The following is a 9,304-nucleotide window of genomic DNA, read 5'->3' as shown; positions in this document are numbered from 1 at the left end:
AATAGATATGCAATAAGCAAGAGAGGTTTACTAAAAAGCACTATAGTCAATATCTTATAATAACTTACAATGGAAAATAATCTCAAAATAATATATGTGTATATGTGTAGCTGAATCACCTTGCTGTGAACCTGAAACATTATAAGTCAACTGTACTTCAATGTAATATATGTATTAAGGAAAAAAAAGTCTCATACCTTTTCTTTCTGGCCTGTAGAGCTTTTGCCGAAAATCAGCTGATAGCCTTATGGAAGTTTCCTTGTTTGTTATTTATTGCTTTCTGCTTTTTAGTATCCTCTCTTTATCTTTTTTTTTCTTATCATTTTAATTACAGTGTGTTTTGGTGTGTTCCTCTTTGATTTCATTCTGTATGGTACTCTCTGAGCTTCCTGGATCTGGAAGACTGTTTCCTTCCCCATGTTCAGGAAATTTTTAGCTATTACATTTTCAAATATATTGTTATTACCTTTCTCTCTCTCTCCTCATTCTAGGATTCCTGTAATGAGAATATTGGTGTACATGATGTTTTCCCAGAGGTCTTTTAAGCTGTCTTCATTTCTTTTCTTTCTTTTTTCATTTGCTGTTCAGCTTCAGTGATTTCTACTGCTATCTCTTCCAGCCTACTGCTCCATTCCTCTGCATCATTTAGTCTGTTGTTGATTCCTACTAATGTATTTTTTCATTTCAGTTATTCTATTATTCATCTCTGTTTTGTGTTCATTATATTTCCTCTTTGTTAAAAACTTACAACTTCTTGCTTTGTACGTTCATTTTTCTTGCAATTTCTCTGTCATCTTTACAGTTATTACCCTGAACTTACTCTCTGGTAGATTTCCTGTCTCCACTTCATTTAGCTCTTCTTCTGAGATTTTGTCTTATTCTTTAATATGAAACATGTTCCTCTGCTGCCTTGTTTTGCCTGAGTTGCTGTTTGTATTTTTGTATGTTAGTTACTTCTCCTAGCCTTGAAGAAGTGGCCTTTGGTAGGAGACATCCTATTTGTCCCAGAAATGCAATCCATTTTCATTTTTCATATTATATGCTCTAGAGTTACCCCTATGAGGGCTGCATGCATCCTTCTGCTCTGATGGGCCAACTGTGGGTGGTCTGGTAGGCTCGGTGGGCCTCTAGTCTAGTTAATTTCCTATCCTTGCCTTGTGCAGAGGCTACTGGGTGTTGGTTGGCAGAGCCTCATCACATGGAGGCTGACTGAAGAACCCCCGAGGTCTCTGGGGCTAGTTCTGGCTAATTTATGGGTGGAGTCAGGGTCCAGAAGACTCTGGCACTGGTGCCCTCCTACTGGTAGTTGAATCCAGATTCTGGGCTTATTGTTCAACTACTGGTAAGCAGAACCAGGACTTTCAGGTTTTGTTTGTCTGAGAAGTTCAGGAATCCCAGTGTTGGTGTCACATTACTTGTGGAGGGGAGGCAGTTCCTGACACAACTGGCTACATGGTCCAGGGTGTCACAAATGTTATGTTGGTGACTAGTGGGCAGGGCCAGAGCCCAGCTTTTCCCTGGATAAGGTCTGGTTTGCTGTGGGCAAGCTGGGTCTTGCAGGCTGTGGGATTGTGGTTTTCTTGCCTCTGGTGTCTGCCCCATGTGGATGAGCCTAATCCAGAAATTAAAGTAGGCTTCCTGGAAGGCACAGTTGATGGCTGCCCACTCATGGGTGGAGCTGGGTCCTGGTGCTCTGCTGGGCAGCGCTGACTAGACATACATAGAAATATGTCTAGAAGCAGCTATTGGCTCAGGAAATCTTTAAGCAGAGTATCTGCTCATGGGTAGGGCTGCGTTCCTGCACAGTTTGTTGTTAGGCCTGATGTATTCTACTGTTGACAAATACAACCTGTTGGGTGAGGTCAGGTCGTATTGCTAATTAACTAGGGGGAGGATACCATAAGGGCACTAGCCTGCTCCTGTGTCCATTCAGTAGAGGAAACTCCTAAGTATGGCTGCTGTCAGTGTCTTTTGTCCCCTAGCTGAGTTGCATCTGCTCCCTTCCTCTCTGGGGACTCTCCAAGACCAGCAGTAATGTCTAGCCCAGGCTCCTATAATATTACTGCTTTTACCCTTGTCCTGAAACATGTGAGGATTTTGTGGGTGCCCTTTCAGAGTGAAGTCTATTTCCCCTAGTTATCTAAGAATTCTGGATATAAATCCCACTAGTTTTCAAAACCAAATGCTCTGAGGGTTTGTCTTCCTGGGGCAGGACCCCTGGAAATCCCCCTTAGAACTCTCAGTACTGTGGAGGTACCTCTACAGTATGATTATTCTCAAGTTTTGAGTTAACCATCCTAGGGTATGGGATATGACTATATCACAAATCTGCTCCTCCTTCCTGTCTTGTTGTGGTTCCTTTCTGTCTTTGTTGTGGATGATCTTTTGTGGTAAGTTCCAGTCTTTTTCATTGATGGCTGTTTTACAAATGTTTGTGATTCTGGTATGCTTGTGAGCGGAGCTTATGGTTTTTCTACTTTCCCATCTTGGCTGATCCTCTCCTAGTATAATATTTCCCCTATGCCTTTTTATCAGAGCATTTATATGCATGTGTGTGTGTGTGTGTGTGTGTGTGTGTGTGTGTGTGTGTATGTGTATGCATGCAACCCCATGGACTGTAGCATGCCAGGCTCCTCTGTCCATGGAATTTTCCAGGCAAGAATACTGGAGTGGTTTGCCATTTCCTACTCCAGGAGATATTCCCGACCTAGGGATTGAACCCACATCCCCTGTGTATCCTGCATTGGCAGGCCAATTCTTTACCGCTGTGCCACCTGAGAAGCCTTTTTATCAGAGCATTTAGTCCACTGATGTTTAAAGTAATTATTGAGAGGTATGTATCAATAGTTATTGTCATTTTATTATTTGTTTTCCAGGTGTTTTTGTAGTAATTCCATTTATTCTTCTTTCTGTTTTTCTTATAATCTTATGATTTTGTTTTCTAGTATGCTTAGATTCCTTTCTTGATGCTTGTTGTGTAATAATAAAATACCAGTAGTTTTTTTTTTTATTTATGGTTACTGTGGGGTTCATATATATTGACCTGAAATTGTATCTACTTGATTTAAAGCTGATAGTCATGTAAATTCAAACACATTTTAAAAGATTTTAATTTTTATTTCCCTCCCCTACATTTTATTTTTGATGTCATGTTTTACATCTTCATGCTTATCTGTTAACTGATTATGGTAGTTATTGTTACTTTTTACAGTTTTTCACTTTTTAATCTCACATACTGGCTTATTTAAGTGATCTTAAATCCTTTCTATGTTTCCCTTTACTTCTGAGATTTTCCCTTTCCGAAAGATTCTTACTTCTTTTCCATTAGAAAAGACTTTTCAACATTTCTTTTAAGGGAGCTTTAATATTTCTGAATTCTTTTAATTTTTTGTATCCAAGAAGTTCATTATCATTAAATGATAATTTAATGACATTGTGTTTTAAATTTCAGATTTCACTTGTTCATTGTTGGTATAGTAAGTTCCCTACATATGAACCTTCAGGGTGCCAACTTTGAAAGATGAGAACATGTACTTGCATGTCCATTTACATAAGTTAGTTCATGTATCTGGTGTACATTGTCACATGCACATATACTTTACAAGTGGTTGTGTTTTTGTGTGTACTTTACTGTACAGTACTGTTGCTGTGCAACACAAAGAACTTACTAATGAAGACCTGATGGAGTTGGAATCCCAGAGAAAGGATGAAGAGAGACAAGAGGAAAAAAAGTAACTGAAAAACTGAGGAGATTCACAATGCACTAAATGGCAAGGGGGTTGTCTTAATTTGAATAGGCAATGTTAGTTTTTGAGGCACACAACCTGAATGTAGAATGGTACACAAAGGTTCCAGTAGCCATTCAAAATGCAATCCACTGTTACTATGTCATCTATGATGAGAAAAGAAAAAAAAAAACAAAACACCAGCGCTATTACTCAGACATCACTGGATCATTTTTACAAGAGGGTAGATAGAATTGATTCCAGCAAGGAATAAGGACTTGTGTCATCAAAATCAGGCATGAAATTGCAGCTTTCCCTCCATCTCTTATTGCTTACAACCTTCAGCTCTACCATACTCCACTCTCTACATCCTCCAGTCAGTAATTCTTCTTGCCTGTTCACTTAATACCAACCCCTGTATGCCAGCTGTTGTACTATACTACTGTACTTTTCAAGGTACTGTACTGTAAGATTAAAAATGTTTATTTTTTGTGTTTGTGTTTTTTATACATTATTTGTGTGCAAAGTATTATAATCCTATTACAGTACAGTACAGTACTGTGTAGCCAGTTGTGTTAGTTGGGTACTTAGGCTAACATTGTTAGACTCAGGAACAAATTTTACTTACAGACATGCACTCAGAATGGAACTTGTTTGTATGTAGAAGAATTACTGTATATAGGAGTTATTGACTTTTGTATATTAACTTTGTGTCCTCAGCTTTGCTGTGATTGTTTATTAATTCCAGGTGTTTTCTTTTATAGATTTTTTTAATTAGATTTATACCAATTCCATTATTTGGAATCTTTAATATAAGAGATATTTTGTCTTTAATTTAAAATTTCTCTTGTTAATTTCCAGTATATAAGAAAACAAGTGACAGCTGTACATTAACCTTACATCCTATAAGCTTGTTAAATTCATTTATTGTCAGGAGATGCTTTTCCCAATTCTTTCATGTCTTCTGTATAGATAATCATGTCTTTTGTGAACAAATATAGTTGTATTTCTTCCTTCCCAATCAGTCTAGTTTTTTTTTTTTCATTTTTCTTCTCTTATTGCATTATGTTGGTCTTCCAGTATGATGTTGAAAAGGCAATGTAGGAATATAAATCTTTGTCATGCTCCTGCACTTAGGGGAAAAGCTTCAAGCCTCTTATCTTGCAGTAGGATTTTTTAAAATCTGTATTCTTTATCAAGTTAAGAAATGCTCTCTCTATTCATAGTCTACTGAGACTTCCATCATGAATTGGTTTTGGAGTCTAATGCTTTTCCTGCATGTTTTGATATGATTATATAATTTCCTTCTTTCATTTGTTAATGTGATGGATAACATTCATACCATCCTTACATACTTGATTTGAATCCTGTAGACTGTGGTGTATATTATTTTTTATACATTGTTAGATTCAGCTTGTTAATATATTGTAAAAAATGTTTGCATGTATGTTCATGAAAGGTGCTGGTCTATAGTTTTCTTCTGATGCTTTGTGTGACTTTGGTATTAGATAATGCTGGCCTCATAGATTGAGTTAAGAAGTATTCTCTCTACTTTTACATTCTGGAAAAGACTGTAGAGAATTGATATAATTTTCTTCAGTTATTTGACAGAATTCACCAATACCAATGAATCCATCTGGGCCTGGTGCTTTCTCTTTTGGAAACTTATTAAATATTGTCTCAATTTCTTTAATAAATATAATCCTATTTATATTTTTCTTCCTTCCTGTGTAAGTTTTTGCAGATTGTATTTCTCAAGAATTTGGTCCATTTCATCTAGATTATCAAATTTATTGCCATTAAATTTTTCTATTAATGCTTTATTATCCTTTTAATGGTAATGAGATCTGTAATGATGCCTCATCTTTCATTTCTGATATGAGTAATTTGTTTCCTCTTTCTCTCGTTTGAGTTGGCTCATCTAGAGTCTTAGCAAATTTATTGATCTTTTCAGGGAACCAGGTTTCGGTTTTGTTGATTTCTCTATTATTTTTGTTTTAAATTTTATGATTTCTGCTCTAGTTTTTATTGTTTTCTTCTGCTTACCACCCAAACACACACACACACACACACACACACACACACACACACACGCACGCACGCACGCACGCACGCACATATATATATACTTAGCTCTAACTTTTCCTCTAATCATTGCTTTCACTGCATTGCACAAATTTTGACAAATTATACTTTCATTTTCATTTAGTTCAAGAAATTTAAAAAAATTTGGGAGGAAATTTCCAATTTTATCCAGAGCGTTACTTAGAAGTATGCTGCTAAATCTCCAAACATTTTTGAATTTTTCAAATATCTTTCTGTTATTGAGTCCCAACTTAATTCCATGATTTTCTGAGAGCAGACATTACATGATTTTTATTCTTTTAAAATTTTTCATGATGTCTGATCTTATTTATTTGTTACTCTTACAACATCTCATTTTTGACTGGACTCAGAAGTAGAAGCTCTCATAGAGGACAGCCTCTGTCTCTTGGCAATCTGTTCCTGCCATTTTTCTTTGGGTTCCTTCATTCTTTTGGCCAAAAGTTTAGCATATTCTGCAGCTTCTTCTTTATTTTTCTTAGTACACTGTTTTTTCAGAGCAATATGCTGCCATTTGTGTTGCAGAACTCGGGGAATCATGAGACGCTGATTCTTGGGTGCTTTAGTCATAGGTTTCTTCAGTTCAGTTCAGTCGCTCAGTCGTGTCTGACTATTTGAGACCCCATGAACTGCAGCACACCAGGCCTCCCTGTCCACCAACAACTCGCAAAGTTCACTCAGACTCACATCCATCGAGTCAGTGATGCCATCCAGCCATCTCATCCTCTGTTGTCCCCTTCTCCTCCTGCCCCCAATCCCTCCCAGCATCAGAGTCTTTTCCAATGAGTCAACTCTTTGCATGAGGTGGCCAAAGTACTGGAGTTTCAGTTTTAGCATTAGTTCTTCCAAAGAACACCCAGGACTGATCTCCTTTAGAATGGACTGGTTGGATCTCCTTGCAGTCTAAGGGACTCTCAAGAGTCTTCTCCAGCACTACAGTATAAAAGCATCAGTTCTTCGGCATTCAGCTTGCTTCACAGTCCAACTCTCACATCCATACATGACTACTGGAAAAACCATAGCCTTGACTAGACGGACCTTAGTCGGCAAAGTAAGTCTCTGCTTTTGAATATGCTATCTAGGTTGGTCATAACTTTTCTTTCAAGGAATAAGTGTCTTTTAATTTTGTGGCTGCATTCACCATCTGCAGTGATTTTGGAGCCCAGGAAAATAAAATCTGACACTGTTTCCACTGTTTCCCCATCTATTTCCCATGAAGTGATGGGACCAGATGCCATGATCTTCATTTTCTGAAAGTTGAGCTTTAAGCCAACTTTTTCACTCTCCTCTTTCACTTTCATCAAGAGGCTTTTAAGTTCCTCTTCACTTTCTGCCATAAGGATGGTGTCATCTGCATATCTGAGGTTATTGATATTTCTCCTGGCAATCTTGATTCCAGCTTGTGCTGCTTCCAGCCCAGCGTTTCTCATGATGTGCTCTGCATATAAGTTAAATAAGCAGGGTGACAATATACAGCCTTGACATACCCCTTTTCCTATTTGGAACCAGTCTGTTGTTCCATGTCCAATTCAAACTGTTGCTTCCTGACCTGCATATAGGTTTCTCAAGAGGCAGGTCAGGTGATCTGGTATTCCCATCTCTTTCAGAATTTTCCACAGTTTATTTTGATCCACAGAGTCAAAGGTTTTGGCATAGTCAATAAAGTAGAAATAGATGTTTTTCTGGAACTGTCTTGCTTTTTCGATGATCTGGCAGATGTTTGCAATTTGATCTCTGCTCCCTCTGTCTTTTCTAAAACCAGCTTGAACATTTGGAAGTTCATGGTTCATGTATTGCTGAAGCCTGGCTTGAAGAATTTTGAGCATTCCTTTACTAGCATGTGAGACGAATGCAATTGTGTGGTAGTTTGAGCATTGTTTGGCATTGCTTTTCTTTGGGATTGGAATGAAAATGGACCTTTTCCAGTCCTGTGGCCACTGCTGAGTTTTCCAAATTTGCTGGCATATTGAGTGCAGCACTTTCACAGCATCATCTTTCAGGATTTGAAATAGCTCAACTGGCTTACTGTCTTTGTTTAGGGGCTTTCGCACAACATACTGGCAGAAATCATCTTCTTTAGAGAGATTGAAAAAGTTGCGGATTTTGCTAGCTCTTTTGGGACCCAGGCAATGAGGCACTGTGGTATTAGTGAGTCCAGGAATATCCTTCTCCCCTTGTTTCACGATGACCAAATTGAGAAGACTCATATTGGCATCCACAATGCAACCCTGTACAGATTTGTGCTTTCTCTCTCTAGTCCTCCTTTTTCTGTAACAGGAATGCCCCTTACTCAGTAGCAGGTGAGCTTGGCCATGGGTCAAGACACCCTGCTTCATGGGGAAACCCTGCTTATCATTCCCGCCACTGATTCGGACCACGTAACCCTTCCATTCTTCACCCAGAGCGTCAGCAGCAACTTCTGTGGCCATACACTTCTCGTAGAAGGTACGAAGTTTTCATTCATCATCCACTTCAATGAGCTCCTGGCAGCCAGTGGCCAGGAAAGAGATGTTCAGCTTCATTCTGAAGTGGCTGACAGCCTCCGAAGTGCCATGAAAAAGAGCTCTTTTAAATTTGTTAATATCTGTTTCATGATCTCAAACGTGGTCTATATTAATGAATGTTCCATGTGAGCTTCAGAAGAATGTGTAATTTGCTATATTTGGGTGCAGTAGTTTATAGGTATTATATATGGTTGATTGATGGTGCTGTTGAGTTTAAGTCCTTGTTGATTTCATTGGTGCTTGAACTATAGTTTTTGGATAAAAGGATGTTAAAGGCTCTAAATACTATTGAATACTTCTCTTTATCTTTGCACTTATATAATTTTTTTGCCTAATGTGTTTTGATGCTGTGATGTTAGGTACATACACTTTAAAAATTATGTCCTCTTGGGGAACTAACCTTTTATCGTTACATAACTCCTTGCTCTGAATTCAACTCCACCTGAAATTATTATAGCTACTTCAGCTTTCTTTTGATTAGTGTAAATTTAGCATAGCTTTCTCTTTTATTTTGTATGTACCTGTACACTATTGTTTCCTATAGACAACCCATTGGGTCTTGTTTTTTGATTTACTCTGACAGTCTCTTTTAATTGGTGTATTTAAAACCATTGACATTTAAAGTTGTTACTGATATATCTTTATTGATACCTACTATATTTGTTATGGTTTTCTATTTGTGCCCCCTTTTCTTTGTTCATATTTTTGTTTTTTGTGTGTTTTTTTGGTTTTTCTGTCTTTCTCTTTCAATTGAGCATTTTATATGATTTTGTTTTCTGTCTTATCTAAGTTCAATTACATTTTTAAACATTTTTAGAGTTGCCTTAGTGTTTGCAATGTATATATGCATCCAAAATTAATTTAAGTCCAGTTTCAAATGACATTATACCATATCACTGGTTAGTGCTAGTATCTCATAATAGCAAAATAGTCCTAATCTCTCTATTCTTTTATATCTTTGCTGTTATCAAT

At 37.5% G+C, this 9,304-nt stretch overlaps 1 pseudogene; it reads right to left on the bottom strand.

The window, feature by feature from the left end:
• Positions 1-6,161: 6,161 nt before the first annotated feature.
• LOC102179364 lies at positions 6,162-8,350 on the bottom strand (annotated as a pseudogene).
• Between the last annotated feature and the right edge of the window lie 954 nt (positions 8,351-9,304).

The sequence above is a fragment of the Capra hircus genome, unplaced genomic scaffold (genome assembly GCF_001704415.2).
Source record: "Capra hircus breed San Clemente unplaced genomic scaffold, ASM170441v1, whole genome shotgun sequence".
NCBI classification, from domain to species: Eukaryota; Metazoa; Chordata; class Mammalia; order Artiodactyla; family Bovidae; genus Capra; species Capra hircus.
This window is presented reverse-complemented; position numbering and strand designations above follow the sequence as displayed.